Source organism: Saccostrea cucullata, unplaced genomic scaffold (assembly GCF_032062105.1).
Source record: "Saccostrea cucullata isolate Sc308-1 unplaced genomic scaffold, CSIRO_AGI_Scuc_v1 ctg93, whole genome shotgun sequence".
Lineage (NCBI taxonomy): Eukaryota > Metazoa > Mollusca > Bivalvia > Ostreida > Ostreidae > Saccostrea > Saccostrea cuccullata.
In genome coordinates this window covers 272600-291438 of record NW_026935164.1, presented here as the reverse complement: position 1 = coordinate 291438, position 18839 = coordinate 272600, and positions in this window count along the sequence as shown.

Genomic DNA, 18839 nt, shown 5'->3' with positions numbered 1-18839 from the left:
AGAAGGATTACTCTAATTTCTTTCGTACAACTAATTTAGCATCATTGAGCATGCTCACTGCCAGCTTCCTCTTCCGTCATTCTCCAAAGCTTTAGACCGGGAACATTTTGATGCAGAATTTTATCTCGCTCATCGTCAAATTAAAGAAGGTACTTGCGCAACAAGTGAAGTAAGTACATAGAATTATTGTTTGATGAATTATTTCAGACTAATTTACCGGTGTATCAGTGATTGTTGACCAGCTAAAGTACATTAAGAACTTGCACAAATTGGCATTTGGTATCGGTCATCTTGAATAAATATTGGTTTGAAATACTTTTAATCAAAATATGTAAATTGATATAATTAAATTGCCAATGATCATATATAAAAACAACAACAATAATAATAATAATAATAATAAAAAATAATAAAATAAATAAATAATGTAAAAATTTATTTTTGTTTTATGAGCCATGTTACGAGCGAACAAGTCAAGGGCATCGAAGGGGAGGAGTCCATATGCAAGGACCAGATCCAATGTAGCTATCATGCCTTCCGTAACGCAATCTCAAGATGTCAGAACACCCATGCAGCCAGAGACTTTAGTGGTAGTCCCCATATCTACATTAAATGCGACTTCCACATCATCGGTCGCCGGAATTGCCTCCATTGCAGGACTGAGTTCATCAACAGCCCAGCAGACAAACCCTGAAGCCATTCCAGTATCTGTCGCCTCAGTTGTTGATACAGTTGCATCCCAACAATCTACAACTCAACCAGCTCCAACAGGTACAAGCAATTGTGACATAGAAAAGCCTATGTCTTTTCATAGTTTTGTGTCACCATTTGGGGCTCATGTCGTCCAAAATATGATAGATAAGATGTGGAATAATGAATATGTTCAATTAAGTAATTTGTTGATTAAAGAACCAACATCAGAGGTTCAACATCAGGTTATATTTCAGGAGGGTTCACGGACAAATTTTGATTAGAAAGGCTAAAACAAATACTATCGCATAAGCTTTTCTGGATTCTTTTCATTAGTGCTAAAAGACCATCACATCATACACCTGTACCTCTCGCGCCAATATAACTTGAAATAATATTTTTCCCAACCCACAGACATTTGTGGCTATTTCATCAATTTAAGAACACTGGCTTCGTCATGCGCTCAGCACTTTGAAATGAAAGTTGCGGGTCCTTCGGATGATACCTTAAAAACTGAGGTCCAGTCGTGACGACAGGCGTTGCCACGATAAAGATCCCTTTCGGGACTTTTGCGAAAAGCACGGATTTTATATTAGACGGATTTCTTTTACACCTGGAAATATATGAAAGTTTTTTGGCAATATAAATATTTAGTTTTTAAGTTAATAAAACGATAATAATAGGTCATTTCAAAGCACATATTACGTTGTATAGGAAGGGAACGGCAACAATACTATTCTCAACCGCTCCCTTCTAAGCTTTACAAACTCCTGCCAAGTTTTCATTTCGGAATGTTTTTCTTCTTTATTTGATTCCTTCAGAACATGAAAAATGAAAGGAGATACTATCTTTTATGAAAAAATGTATTTCAAGTCACGTCATTCTGTCTCTAATCATTTTTCATGTTTGTAAATAACGTAAGTGTCCCCACATGTAAAACCGAAACTACATGTTTAACCACTATAATTTTTTTCTTTCCTATTATCTATTCTGTACATCCGTACATAGCACAGGTTTAAAAAATGTAAAAGTAAGTCGTTGAATGTATTCATAAGCCAGTTCGCGCAAAAGTCCACTGCTCAATGGCCCTCAGTGCCGAGTAAAGGTCAAAATTTGAAGCCAGTCACCGGTATATGGTGACTTCCCTATATGAGTGAACAAATTCTCGAATGTGACATAAAACAACAATTAAACAATTAATGTTTTTAATATTAATTTCAGGGCCAAAGTTTTTTTTTAAAAATTTGATTATTAAGTTTATTTGATCCTTCACTAGGTTATATTATACTCAGTTGACCGTTAAGGCCCTTAGTTGTGCCTTTTGTTATAAAAATATTAAGCCTTTTGTCATTTTGTTTTACAAAACCTACGGATACGTGTTCTAAACAATTTCCTCTTTTACTAAGAAATTAACCGAGAAAGAGTAGCAGCTTGTTTTCAAATGAATTCTTGAAAACAGTTGAATCAAATTGCTAAATAAGGGTTTTAAAATATGATTGGATTTGTTTGTTCTCCTACATAATTTACCCACATTAAGAATATATCACTGATATTCACACATTGTTTTCTCGCCTTTTGCAATACTTTGTTTCCATTGGTTATAAAAGCACGAGGAAATCCTTATTCATTTAACGAGTGGGTTGGAAAAAAGTATTTCTATTCCATAACTTTAAGACTATAATCATTTTGCAAAATGGCACAGCTCGAAGAATATACATGGATATTAGATTTTAATTTTACATATGATTATTTCAATACATCGTATATGATAATTAGTGACTCTTCTAAAGATATTTCAAACGGAAGACTAGCGGTGCAGTGGATTCTCCTTGGCTTATACATTCTTACAACGGCTATTGCAGTGCCTGGAAATTTAGTCATGACTTGGCATTATAGACCCAAGAAGAACTGGAGAAATAAAAATATTTTCATCAGCAGTCTTGCTGTTAGTGACCTAGGACTTGTAATTATTTCGATTCCTTTTAAAGTTATAGGTCAGCATCTCTACCAGTCTTGGCCGTATTTTGACTTGTTATGTCCGTTTTCCGCTTACCTTCATTTGGTGCTTGTTGTCCATCGCTCCCAGTCTCTGATGTTGTTGACTGTCTATAGACATTACGTGATTTTTCGATCTCCACAAAAAGTGTCGTTAGCTGTACAGGGCAAGGTCACATATTTGCTCACCTTGTTGTGTTCCTTCTTGGTTGCATTGCCGATAGCGATGTATTCCAAGGTACAACATTTCAATGTAGGGTTTCAATCACGAAAAATGTGTGTGGAAGAGTGGAACTCCAGCAAAGAGCGACTCTACTACACCATTGCAATAATGGTCCTGCAATACATAATTCCCCTTTTTATACTATGTATTTCAAACTTTTATATTGGATGCCTTGTCTGGGCACGAAAACCACCAGGAGAAAACCATCCTCAGAAAATCAAAGAAATGTACTCAGCAAAAAGACGGGTATGTACTACTCATATTCATGCTTAATTAAAACAATTTTTGTTTTTTAAGCACATATTATATACAAAAACCATCTAAAATTTATTCACCAACGATATTTTTAAGCATTTATTTTACCGCTCAGTTTTATCTATGTAACAAATTCTTATACAATCTTTTTCTCTTTATTCAGACCGTCAAGGTGCTCATCTGCGTTGCTGTATCCTACGCAATCTCTTGGCTTCCTCTCCATATAATTACAATCGTGGGGACCAACAACAACCGTCTGATGAGTCAGGAGTACCTACAAGTCTTCTGGATGTTTTCTCATTGGTTCGCCTTCACCAACTGTGCTGTTCATCCGATAAATTATTTTGTGATGGATAAGGATTTCAGAAGGAAAACCAAGAACATGTTGGGGAAAATCTGCTGTTTGTGTCTTAAAACTCATTTAAAATTGTATCATCGTAACAGAGATTCATTGTCATCACATAACACATTAAGAACTAGCATCAAAGGTGGATTGGTGACTAAAGTGTGAATAAAAATAAATAAAAAAAAAATCGAGATATATTTTTTTTCAATATTTATGCAAGAACTTTAGAGAATTTTTTTCAGATCGAGCCTTTGATCAGAATTTCCCATTTTACGATATATGTAGGCAAATCAGTTTATTGTTTTGCTACAAAAGTTAGTGGTATTGTTTTTGGCACTTATAGCACAATTGACGTCTTTTAAGATGTCCGATCTACAATAGACTCAGATTTAATGAATCTGAATGCATAACTGATATATGTTGGCTGAATACTAAGCATATGTGGACATATTTTTCATGTTTCAGTCTCATTATGTAAGAGCAGAACGTGTCATAATTTTTTACCTTGACTCGTCCTTGAAGAGTTACCCCCCTTTGCTTTTAATCGATGAAGAAGGATATGGAGATAACGAACAGTATTCAATCTCAAAGTCCATAAAACAATACAAAAGAGGAGCAGAGCAAACACGGACCTCCTAAACATCAGAGGTGGGATTAGGTGCCGATAAAAATCATTTTTTAAAAAAATATATGTGGTGAAAAAGTATTATTTAATCATTTTTCTATTCTTAATAATTATATCTTTCCACCATAGCATTTTTGGTATTCCTAGTATTCAAATTATTATTTAAAAAAAATTGCTTGTTCCCATAGACTTCAATGCATTCTCAGGGACGTAGCAACAGGGGGGGGGGCCAGGGGGGGTAATCATATTTTTTCCCCAACATTACCTTCACTATATTAGAATATTAGAATATTAGAATATTAGAATATTTATTCAACCAATTTGGGCCCACAGTGGAGCATACAGAACAGTGTCCAAAATCACCACAGTTATACATATACAAAACAGAACAAAACAAACATAGTATAATGAACAGAGAGTTAGTTATCTTCTTTTAGGATGTATAGAATGTACATTATAAGTGGCCTATGTATAATATCTGCAATATGCCTATATTGAACTATGTTGTTTTCTCTTATTAAAATTTGCATTTAAGAGTTGGCATAATAAAACAACAAACTCAGAATCTTCATTTGACATAATCCATGTAAACAGGTCAACATTGTTAAGCAGTATCAAATTAGGAAAGGTTTTAAAGATTTTATCTAAAAACTCTCTTCTTGAGTCATTATAAAGTGAACATTCTAGCAAAAAATGTAATTCATCCTCAGTTGGACTTGAGGTGCAGTAACGACAGATTCTCTCACACCTGGGAAGAATTTCATTTTTAAAAGAAGATTTTAAACACATTTATTAATTTTCCTTTCATATCTACCCGTCTCCACCCTTAAACAATGATTACTAATTCTGAATTTTGTGAGAATTACCCGATTGTCTCGGTTTTTCATATTCAAGTATTTTTCAAAATAAAAAGACCTTTTATACTTAAAATATGTATTTAATTTACCAAAGCCTTCCAAATAATTGGTACGAATATCGTTCCAAATGTTTAAAAAACTATTACTGAGTTGTCTTTTCATGTACAATTTAAATTTGTTTTCACTATAGGAAATGTTCATTGAAAGGATGGTTGGCCCCCCACCTTATACCATAGTATAGTGATATCAAGGAATTGTAGGAAAATGTACGAAAAAAATTTGAAGTGAAAGGAAGTTGTCCATGAAATAGATGGCCACTACCCCTCCCCGCCCCCCTCCCCTCCCCCACGAAATAGGATTTTCGAGTTTGGGCAACTTTTAATTTGCGTTTTTTTGTCAACTTTTTCAGGTGAGTAAAAAAATTTCTCTGGCTGCCTCCCCCCCCCCACTTTTAAAAACGATGCTACGCGCCTGATTCTTAATTAATTACTGCTCGGGGTAAGCATATTTTTGAATATTCTTTTCTAATTTAATCTGCATTGAAAAAGTTTTAGAATATTTAATATCGGTTGGACATTTAAGGGGGCCGACTATAGTTTTATTGTGTGAAAACTACAATAGCGAAACTCTTCATATTTATACCATATATAACTTACATTAACTTCAGTGTACATGCAAAGTTTGGGGGAAATCTACCGTCCAGGTATTTTTGAGGGACCGTCTCAAAATACAGGTACATTTACTATAGGATTACATAGGAGAATGCCAATTTTTACCACTTTAAAGCAAATTATACAAATACTACAATAGACATTTTGTTCAAACTATACTATTTGATGAGTAATACTATATTATACAATATATGTACGAAACACAAAATTCTACCGTCTTGTTACCAGAGGGGGCATCTCAAAATGCAAAAAATTAGCAAATTTTACTATTTTTATAGAGTATTAGAAAATATGACGTACATAATGGATTCACATGAAAACATAATAAAAATATTGTAGATATTCTCAAATTTCTATGTTTTAAATTTCAAGAGCGTGTTTATTACTTTTTCTTTAATAATATTTTTATTACCCTTTTCTTTAAGAGCTAGATTATCATAACGTCAAAAACACTGCAACGACGTCAACCTACCTATCAATTGCAAAATCGGTTAAAAAAAATCAGTTATATCAAATTGTAATTACATTTTTATACCTATAATTTGTTAATTTTGTTTAATTTTAATAATTAAGCGAAAAAAGTTGCATTAAAACAGTAAATACGCTTCATTTTACTACGATGCGCGAAATATTGCGCAATGGAAACTATAGTCGGCCCCCTTAAGGTTAGAAAATTATGACATTTTATGGATCGGATACCTTAAAAAAGAGGTGCTCTATAGAGATCTTTTTAAAACTCCTACTCGCATTTTGCTACCATAGGTGGCTTATTGTAATGCTTAAGTTACCCTATTTATTACTGGAGATTTAATTTTTCCAATGGATTTTCAAATTCAGCTTAGTAACTTGGTTAGAATTTCTTTGAAGTTTGCAATTTTGCGATCAGTATTACGTGAAGTTTGGGCCATGGGCCTTATAAGTCACCTGAGCATCATACAACAACTTTCAAATGATTGAATTTGGTTCATGTTTTAAGCTAGATGCTATGGCATTCACAATTTTGAAAGAGGCACCATTGCTAATCATAACTATACACTTAGCAATTGTTTAGTTTGTTTACTTAATACCCATAAGCAGGGTAGGGGAACAAAAATGCATGTCAACCAATCAGTAATATTCAGCAATAATCAGAAGTGCCCCTACCACACATGAACCCCTGACCCTAGGTCTACACATTGCACAATTTTTGAAAAGGCACACTTGCTTATCAAAAATGTTTGATTAATACCAAGGAGCGGATTTCAAACAATTCATTTTCAGTATATTAGTAGAGCCCCCCTTTGGTATCCCTGACCTAGGGGCCATCAAATTCACAATTCTGGAAGAAGAGCCCTTGCACATCATAACTATATAAATAGTTCATCTGCTTATATCCAGGAGTAGAGAAAAAGATTTTCATAGATGTAATGTATTTTTCACTATATAATAATTATAGAGCCCCGCCCAAACACCAGAACCCCTGACCCTGGGGCCATAAAATTCACAATTTTGGTAGAGGCACTCTTGCTCATCATAACTACGAACTTAATTAGTTTATTTAATACCCAGGAGCAGAGAAGAAGATTTCAAAGAATTAATGCATTTTCACTTTATTATCAATGGAGCCCCGCCCTAACACCAGAACCCCTGACCCTGGGGCCATGAATTTCACAATTTTGGTAGAGGACTCAATGCTTATTACAATTATATTAACAGTTTGACTGCTTGATGTCCAAGAGTAAAGAAGAAGATTTAAAAAGATTGCACTAATTTTAGTGGTTTTTGCCCCACCTCCCAGGCCCCAGGGGGGCAGGGACCATGAAATTCATAATGTTTGTTTCCCTTTACCCACAGATGCTATATGCCAAAATCGGTTGAAATTGGTTCAGCGGTTTCAGAGAAGCTGAAAAAGTGAAAATGTTTAAATGTTAACGCACGACGGATCACGACGGACGAAATCGGATAGCAATAGGTCACCTGAGTTTACTCAGCTGACCTAATAAAGAAGGGATAAGTTTTCAATTTTTTAAAAAATTGAATAACTTTTTTGACCTTGTAGCGTTCTTATGGGCTACACATACGGATTTAACACTCGTCATTGAAGACACTATTGAACCGAAACTAAGGCATGGGCAAGGGTATTAAGTCAACAAAATCAGACATATAAAATAGAGTTATCTTTCTTACAGAAAGTAATTGTACAAACACTCCATCTCTTCCTTTCTCGCTTAAAACAACAGTAATACTCAATTACCCTATTTTATACAAAGTATAATGGGGGCATGAATTGTGAAAGCATCAATATCAAATACACACTCAGTTAATAGTACATCATTTTGAATACATAATCAAGTTGACACCAATTATCTCTTATACACTGTAAATCCTTCAAACCTTGATGGAAGATTCTTACAGATCTGACCCCGTGGGGATCCGGGTTGAATTGCTTGTCGTAAAAGGCGACTAAATGGGGCGGTCCTTCGGATGAGACCGTATAAACCAGCAGGTGTGGCACGATCTCCCTGCTCAATGGCCCTGAGTGCCGAGCATAGGCCTAAATTTGCAGCCCTTCACCGGCAATGGTGACGTCTCCATATCAGTGAAATATTCTGGAGAGGGACGTTAAACAGTATACAATCAATCAATCAATCTTACAGATCTGTAACTGACATTTAGATCACTATTTTTAATACCTACATCAGTAGAAATACTAACAAGTGCGGAAGTACAAAAAGCTTTGCCAACTTTGTGCGAAGTTTTAGACCAGTAGGTTACTGAGACGGACAAAAAATTGTGATGTATTTCGATACATCACAAGAAATGTCTAGTTAAGATTTCAAATCTTAGACTTCAGCAAAAGCAATTCGAACACGTTTCATAATTAACCTTTTTAGCCGCTCTACCTCGTCATTTGCCTGCAGCCATCGAATAGTCGTTCTGTGATGAATATGCCATTGTCCAACTTGAAATTTTTAAAATAATCACTTCCTGCTCAATGGCTCTGAGTGCCGAGTATTGGACAAAATTTGCAACTCTCCATCGGCAAGTGGTGGCGTCTTCAAAAGTGAAATATTACGTAGAAACAATATACAATCAATCAATCAATACTAATAAGGACCATTGTGGGTATGGATTGAAAACGGCAATCCATGAATTGAGCAAAATTTCGAGATGACTTCTTATGTTGTTTAACAAAATAATTTTTGTGATCCCGATCTCAAAATATCTACTGTAATAGTCTACAAGTACAAGCACATCTTTATACTCCCTATTTGGTAGCAGACCTAAAAGATCTGCGGCAAGATGTTGCCATGAAGCAGAAGGCAATTCGGCGCGCTCCATTGCTTCGATTTACATAGTGGACCCACTATCTGACATTTAACAACTTTTGCAAAACTTTTTAAGCTCTTATCAAACCCTGGTCACCATAATTTACTAAGTAGCAATTTTACCACAACAATGCTAGGATGACCTTCATGCGCAAATTCGAGAACCTGATCACGCATTTGTAAGGGTATAACCTTCCGTGTACCGGAAAAAATACCTATTTTCCAATCGAACACAATTCAGTACGTAATGGAAAACATTGTTTTAACTCCATACGATACCAATGTTGATTAACAAGACACTCTCTTAGAGCAGACGGTTCTGAATCGTTCTCCGACATTCTCTTGATCTCACGCTATCTGTTTTCGTCCGTCATCAATCAGTCGTAAACTTGTGACAGATGTACCGCTCAACCCTAAACAATTCCAGCTTCTTCCCAGGAACCACTGAGCCAATTTTGGCATATAGCACATCTATGGTTAAAGGGGAACAAAATTGTGAATGTCATGGCCCCTGCCCCCCTCCCCCCTCGGACCTGAGGGGTGGGGCCAAAACCACTAAAATTAATGCAATCATGTTACATCCTCTTCAAAGCTCATTTTCAAATTCCTTATAGATCTAATTATTTCTCTCTTTATGAATTCTTTAAATTATGAATAAAAGAAACCACGTAATAATAACGTTATTACAAGTATAAATTATTATGAAAACTAATTCAATAGCTCTAAAATATACTTGTATGTCTGTATATATTTACAGCATATTCAATCATTTTAAAAATAAAAATGATCTACCTTTGGTATGACATCGATAGATTACTTGTAATAACGTACTTTTCCATATGTGGAATCCTAAATTCTAGAGGAATTCTTATTCGATGAAATGGTCATTAGTATGCAGCGAAATAGGTACAAGTGCCCCGCTATTATTCTTCTTTTTCAACAGTGATAACACCAAATAGATTAATAAAATAGGGACGATATTTTTACGTCAAAAACAGAGGGGTGAAAATAACTTCGCTTTTGTGATATTTACCATGAGTGCGAAAATGACTTCGCTTTTGTAATAAGTTAACGGTGAATTTTGGAGCTCAATAGGGTCTATTACGCCTCTGTGTTAACCCCAAATTTAATTAATTGCATGTTTCAATTCAAGCATAACGCTTCTTTCTGTTTTGTTTTAGTATATACTGTTCTGTTCTCATCCTTGCCTGCGATTGACGTTCAATATACATACGGGACCTACATGTAGGTCACGATCTCTGCGGTAGCCAGTTGTTTACATTTTACCCTCGCTAAAATAGTTCGGTGGGTAGGGATACTTCATATTTTATTCCCAATCAGGAACTTGTATTTAGTATTTTTAAATCCATAAAAACACTACCTATTGCTTGGAAATCGCATTAAATACCTTGTAGATCTTGTTTTGTGACTGAAATTCTAATTTCAATACATGTACATGTATAATCAGAGGACTATATTTCTTAGAGAACTGATAAAAATTAACGTTTTAATATTTCCAATCATTCTTGCAAGTGCAATTGTTTACATATTAGCAACATATCTCTGATTTGATCCTTGCCTTCTAAGGTATCATTTTTTAACAACAAGAGTAGTGAATTGTCCAAAAGAGCGAAGATCAATAAGAAAATGCAAATGGTAGTGATCACAGTGTTCCGCCATTGAAGCTATAGAGCAGCTATCGAGGCTGACTTACGTCACCTCAAAAAATCTTCTTCTTTACTCCTGGACTTCAGTCAAACTGTTTGCATGATTGTAATCAGTATTTAGTCCTCTACCAAAATTGTGAAATTCATGGCCTCAGGGTCAGGGGTTCTAGAGTAGGGCGGGGCTATATAGATTATATAGTGAAAGTGCATTATGTCTTTGAAAATCTTCTCCTTTGCTGATGGATATTAAACAAACTAACCGAGTACAAAGTTATGATTACCAAGAGTGCCTCTTCCAAAATTGTGAATTTCATGACCCCAGGGTCATGGGTTGTGGTGTTACGGCGGGGTACTATTGATTATAAAGTGAAAATGCATTTATTCTTAAAAAATATTCTTCTCTTCTCCTGGATATTAAAAAAACTTAACATGATTATGTTGAACAAGAGTGTCTCTTCCAAAATTGTGAATTTTATGGCCCCTGGGTCAGGGGTTTTGGTGTAAGGGCGTGGCTATATTGATTATATAGTGAAAATGCATAAGTTCTTTAAAAATCTTCTTCTCTGCTCCTGGGTATTAAACCAATGAACTATGCATAGGCGTTGGAAGCAAATTGAAAGGGGGGGGGGGGATTGAAAGTGGGGGGTTAAAGCAACACAAAAAAGTAAAACCCAATTTTCAATGCCTATATTATGTATATATTTGCAAAAGCCCCACCCCCTGAAGAAGGATGCTTCTTCCAATTTGTGAATTTCAGGTCCCTGAGTCACGGGTTCTGGTGTTAGGGCGGGGCTCTAATGATTATCTAGTGAAAATGCATGAATTCTTTGAAAATCTTTTCCTTTGCTCCTGGGTATTATGCCAATGATCTAAGTATATATTTTTGATGAAGGAACGTGCCTCTTTCAAAATGATTAATTTCAGTGCCCTTGGGTCAGGGGTAGGGGATACTTAGTCTGGAAATAATTTAATGCTTTAAAATCTGCTCTTTGGTTTTAATCAACCTTTCATGATGAAATTTTATGATAAAATTTCCAAAAGTTTGAAATATATGACCCCAGGGTCAGTGGTTCCCGTGGGAAGGGGTGCAACTGGTGGTTGTTACATGTTACTCAACGTTTTAGCACCTGCAAGAGGATGCTTTAACACTACAAAAGAATTTTATTCTATTTTTTCCAATCTAAATATTGAATTCTAGCGCGTGAATCTCGCAGCGGAGCTGCTACCTCTGTAAAGGTGTAACCAACAAGATGGCATTCAATACTTTATCTAAATATAGATCAGGCCGCTTACAACATACAAAAAAATTGCAGTGCTTATATAATTGACAATATGTAATATTAAACATTACATCTCCCCTTTTAAAGATTTTTTCTTTCTGAAAATATTAAAAGAATTAAATCATGAATTAAAGTCAATTCACTAGAAAAATTGAATCAATTAATCAACAGTTTATGCACAAATAAAATCTTCATTTTGGTCGTCTCACTGTACGCTGTGGTTCTTGGCGCGGACTGGTCGACGAATCTGTTTGCTTCGATTGCGACTGCGGCGGCTTATCCCATCGATTCGGTGCATGTGTCATTTGGGACAACAGATGGCAAGGTAGTTTCATCAGTTTAGAGCAGTTATTTGCGGTTTCTGCGATAAAGCTTGTTAACACCCGAGCGCACTACATAAGATCGATCCGGATGTTCCTGATCTACCACTGCAGGTGTTTTGAATCTTTCTGTACACGACTTATTGACCTTTGTTGATGTTCGGCAAAGGTCAGATTGGCGATCATATTAGTGTTTTTGTTTCTCTTGGCGTATGACAAGTTGAGGCTTGCAGGATTCAACAACTTTAGAATTCAACATGTCCGATGTTATTGGTATTTTTTGTACGCAACTGTCTATTCATGAGTAGCTGGGATGGTGAAAGCCCTTTTCCATCAATCGGTGATTCTCGATAGTTCATACAACTTGTGTAGATGTCAGATCCCGATTCATCAGCTTTCCTGAGCAGATTCTTTACAGTCTGAACACATCTCTCCGCCTGTCCATTTGATTGTGGGTATCTGGGACTTGAGGTGGTGTGAATGAAATCCCAATCTGTCGCAAACTTCTTGAATGCGTAACTCAAGAACCGAGGTTCGTGTTCCGTGAATAGTTCCGTCGGAATGCCTTGACGAGCAAACAAAGATTAAAACGCAGTGATTGTTTGTGAACTGGATGTTGTAGGCATTCGGACTATTTCCGGATATTTGGAATAGTAATCGACACACAAAAGGTATTCCGAACCTTTGAACTGAAAAACATATCTGCTGCGACTTTGGCGCAAGGACGCGAAGGAGTCTCCTGAGGAATCAAGGGTTCCTTGCAATAAGAATTCCTGTACTTGTTACACACTGCACATTGTCCAGTCAAGTTTTCAATATCCTTGTTCATTTTTTACCAAAAGAGTATTTCTCGTGCTCTTGTCTGTTTTTTAGCTCTACTGGACAGAGACCAGAAGAGCTTATGCGATCACATTTTGTCCGGCGTCCGTCCGTCTGTCTGTAAACAATTTTTCAAAATGCTTATCTCCTCGTACAGTTTTGGTCTAATTTCAATATAACTTGGCACACAAGTAGACTACACTAAGATACATAATTCTGTGTATCGGTTTTTGATTTCGATGAACGGTGTTGCCGTGGTTACTAAAAATAGAAATTTCTGTGAAATTCTTTCAAAATGCTTCCTCCTACAGTTTTAGTCTGATTTCAGTATAACTTGGCACACAAGTAGACTACACTAAGATACATAATTCTGTGTATCGGTTTTTGATTTCGATGAACGGTGTTGCCGTGGTTAATAAAATATAGAAATTTCTGTGAAATTCTTTCAAAATGCTACTCCTCCTACAGTTTTGGTCTGATTTCAGTATAACTTGGCACACAAGTAGAATACACTAAGATACATAATTCTGTGTATCGGTTTTTGATTTCGATGAACGGTGTTGCCGTGGTTACTAAAAATAGAAATTTCTGTGAAATTCTATCAAAATGCTACTCCTCCTACAGTTTTGGTCTGATTTCAATATAACTTGGCACACAAGTAGAATACACTAAGATACATAATTCTGTGTATCGGTTTTTGATTTCCAGGAACGGTGTTGCCACAATGGTTACTAAAAATAGAAATATATGTGAAATTCTTTCAAAATGCTACTCCTCCTACAGTTTTGGACTGATTTCAGTATAATTTGGCACACAAGTAGAATACACTAAGATACATAAATCTTTGTATCAGTTTTTGATTTAGATGAACGGTGTTCCCATGGTTACTAAAATATAGAAATATATAGTAAAATTGTTTCAAAATTTTCCTACAGTTTTGGTCTGATTTCAATATAACTTGGCACACAAAGAATACACTTATGATACATAATTCTGTGTATCAAATTTTAATTTTGATGAACTGTGTTGCCGTGGTTACTAAAAATTGAAATGTCTTACATAAAATATATAGGAAAAATCTCCTCCTAAAGTTTTGGTCTGATTTCAATATAACTTGGCACACAAAAACACTAAGAACATAAAGAGACTTTATCAAGGATCATTATTCTATATATTGCTGTTGTAAAGATAATCAGCTGCTTAGGGTTCTCTTCCTTTGCTATAAGTTCAAAGAACAGAATGGTCAGTTTCAGGTGAGCAGAGACTGGGCCTCTTGTTTTTATATTATGCCCAGGTGGGCTTCGTGTAGCTTGTTCAGCATCTCGGTTTTCAAGCTGATCGGTACCACGAGTCGTTGGCCTTTGTACAAGAGTCTATCTATGGCGGTTATTTCATCACGATAATTCCAAAATTGAATGATATTCACCGGAACACTCGACCGTTCAACAGGCCAACCAACCAATACAGTATTTTTCAGCGTTTGTAATGTCTCGTCTGCAGCAGTTGCCTCTTTGAACTGGTGTAGTTTTTCGGGGGACACAGAAATTTATATCTATCTCTTCATCAACGAGATCTCAGGAGTCTCTTTCAGGTAAGACCGACTAAATACATCTGAGATATGCAGCTCTTTACGTGGTACATACTATGGGACACCCTGTACAATAAATAGCTTGAGATCGTAGCGCTGTAGCTTCATAAGCATTCGCTGAAGTCTCGGAGTCACTCAGTAAAGTGGCTTGTTGTAGATCGCGACAAAGGGTTTATGGTCTGTTTCCACGGTCACACCTCGCCGTATATGTAGTGATGAAACTTCTCGCATCCATAAACTATCGCTAGCATCTCACCTTCAATCTGAACACACCGCTTCTGGATCTCTGTTAGGACACGCGATCCATATGCTACGGGATGTCCATCCTGGAGAAGTACTACGCCTAGACCTTTCGTCACCTGAAATACTTAGTACTGGTGAGCTGGAAACTAACTGTTTCAGTCTGCTGAAACTCTACTGCTGAGTCGAATTGCAGTGCCATTCTACATCTTGTTGTAGAAGAGTACAAAGTGGAGCAGTCAAGTCAGACAAATACAGACTGTGGACAAAAGTATTCGCACGATGATGTCGGCCATTTTGATTTCTTGAAAATACTCGCCGGTAATCAAACCTTTATGTAATTTCTGAATTGCACAAATAAATTGTCCTATGCAGAAAATTGCTGCCAAATATTTCGTGTTTAATGTAAAATTAATAAAAATGAAGAAAAAAGATGTTTCTTTAATATTTTGTGATGTACCCACGGGCCTGTTGAACTCGGCGCACTCGTTTTGGAAGTGATACATACAGACCTTTTACATATTCTACCCTAAATGATGTCCAAATTAAAAAAAAATGTTATACAATTCATCAACTGAATTTTTGTCGTAAATGTGACTTTGAAGCTTTCTTTTACTTGTTAATCATATATTTTCTATTGGATTCAAATCCGGTGACTGTGCGTGCCATTTGTTGGGATATTGTTATCTTTGTAATTAGTGGAAATTTGAGAACGATGGAGGGTGCATTGTCATCCATACACAGAAATTATTATCGGGAAAGTGCCATGCTACCACAGGCCACAAGTTATATTCCAAAATATGTATGTATTTTTCCGAATTTATGTTGCCATTCACTCTACAAAGTGTACCAACGCCATGATATGTAATGTATCCCCAGATCATGACGCTAATTTTCTTACTAGTTCCAGGGGAAATGCAGTCCGGTGTCATATAGTTAGACTTCCGCCATAGTGAGACTTCCCCCCGGAAGTCTGGCTATATAGTGAGTCTTCCCCCTTGGGGGAAATATGGCTATATAGTGAGTCTTCCTCCTTGGGGGAAATATGGCTATATAGTGAGACTTCCCCCATAATGACCAGAGTGAGTCTTCCCCCTTCGGTTTTCGGTTTTATATACACTGACATAATTAAATATTTATTGTATGCTTTAGGGACCATTTAACTTTTATGAATTTTATGAAGTATTTTTAGGATTTGTATTTCATTTTGAAATTAAATTTGCGTGATATTAATGAAATTACATCACTATAAAATCAAATAAGATGGATTTGAGTTCTAATACATTTTAAATCAAATTCTGACTGTCATGCATATTTTAGCAAAGGCACCGGATGCATAGATTGGGCTTAACCACCCCCCCCCCTTTTTTTAATTTATGACCGGAAAAATTGCATGAAAATGTGTGCATCCCCTGCTCATCACACCTATACATCAGTTCATACAATTATTTTTTCATTTTGGTTGTGTTTTAAAAATTATTTATTTATAGATATTTTATTAAACTGGGTTTGGACGATTGGATGTTTGAATACACGTATAAAAAATACGTAAAATAAAAAAAATATATATACTGCATTGCAATTGTCACTTATTTGACTAAACTATTTTGCACTAAAGTCGGAGATGGCTAATTGTCAATTTTAGTGTGTATATCTGTTTTGTCGCAATTTCATTTTTACACTTTATACATTGAAACACCGAGCGTGCATGTATGCATCAGTCATTACTTGATTGAGATAAGATATTAGAATATGAATTAAAAATAATTCATTTGTTAACTTCAACACATGTACAAACCAATAAGTTGTTTGTTATTCCACACAAATTGAAAATAAGAATACCAAGTTTTAATGCGTGGGGCGAAACATACTGGTAATTTTGAATCAGCATGTGCCATTCAACTTTTTAAATAAGTAACAAAAACTCAAGGATAATCACCACGAAATCTTTTAATTATTTAATTGGACAGCGAGTAGACATAGTCAAAATGCACCCCTGAATCATTGACAAGATATATGCATTCATTTTCACATGGTTCCTTGCTAAACATACTCGCGGCATACTTATTCCAAACAACAATGCAGCAGTAGACAGAATTTCCGCCTCCGTCGCCAAGGTCCCCACCTGTTTCATATTGCTTTTTTCCAAATACTCTTTTCCAAAATGCGATTTGATAATTTTGTGATTTGTTGTCATCCATGCTACCACGGCTTCTCCGGCTTCCAAATGGTAAGCCTGAGAGCCTGAAATAGCGTGACTAATTGATAATTGAATTAAAAAAAAACAAATTTCCATCCCCCTTCATGAAAAGCCTCATAATCGTTTTCGTTAACTCGGATACCCTTTTCTCACAATGCACTTTTTTAATTTTCGCACTTTTGCCCAAAACTTTTATATGTTTTTGTTGCCACTTATGATCAACTGTATTAAATACAAATTGTTCATTCGTTGCTGAAAGAAATACAACATCATCTACAGCAATGTCTGTATGAATCTTTTGTGCTGGTTCAATATCAGGTAGCTCATCAGTGGTTACGCGTCCAGCATCTGTTGGTTCAATATCAGGCAGTTCATCGTTAGTTTCTCGTCTAGCATCCGTAGGTTCAATATCGGGAAGCTCATCGGCATTCTCGTTGCCCTTTCTTTGCACACCATTTCCTAAAAAAAATTACCTGTCTAACAATGCATTTCCGCTTTTCCAGAGTGAAATGATTATAAATGTTTTGTTTCTAAGATAAGCAGCTGTAAATCGCCACAAATTTATATCCGTATGCATGTACTACAGATTGTAATTTTGTTACAGTTATAAACGGCAAAAATATATGATGATGAGAGAGAGAGAGGTGAAGCTCTCGTTTATATGTACTAATGATATGTTTAAATTGATATATTTCAGCAACAAAAAATCATAGTGTCCATCTCCATCTTCAATAATATACCTTGAGAGTTACCATCACTGTGTTCTCTTTCTATGATTACGCGTTTTATTTTTCTTTGGTCAGGTGTTTCTGCATCTTGCTTCTTCCGTTTAACAGCTTTTGAACTCCCGTCATGGTTTTCCTTATTTTCGGTAACTGTTGTTAAATCTCTTGAAACATATTTTTTTCAGAAGTTTTACATTATATTTTGTTTTCAGAACTTTCCCATGTTCGTCTTGCAGAGAAACTGTCCCCTTTGAACCGATATCTGATATAAAATATGGTCCTTGCCAGGTACATGTAGCCTCCATCTTTGACCCCTTTCTGCCAGCTTTTCTGGAGTTGTACAACAAAACCTTATCATTTTTTGCAAATTGTATTTTGTTGCCTCTCTTTCTTTTGTGCTGAATGACCTGAATTTCTTGAGCTGTTTTGACATTTTCCATAACTTTTTCGTTTACAGTGTTTCTTATTTGTGATAAATGTTCAAATATTTCATCTGCAGAAGGGATTTTAGTAGGCTCTAATTCTAATGTTGAGTCTTGCCAGTGTTTTCGGCCGTACATGATTTGGAAGGGGCTGAATTTTGTAGATTTTTGAGGTTGAGTTCTATACGAGAAGAGAGCTTCATCAATGCATTCATCCCAATTGCTGTGGTCCTCGTTAGCTGATTTAAACAACATTTTCTGAATTGTTTGATTAAAGCGTTCAACGAGACCGTTTGTCTCGGGATGGTAAGCAGATGAAATACGCTGCTCAAATTTCAATTTTTCGGACAATTCATCCATAATTGAGTTTACGAATTCCCTTCCCTGGTCACTACTAATAACTGAGGGGAATCCTCTATCCAAAAACTTTCGGTATAGAGCCAGTGCAACTTCTGCAGAGGTCTTTGATCGAAGGGGAATTGCTTCCGGCCACTTTGTAAAAAAGTCGACAATTGTCAATATGTAATTGGAATGGAATTTGAGCGAGGCATTGAAACTAAATCAATACAAATGTGATGCCAGGGGGACCCGATTGGTATGGGATACAG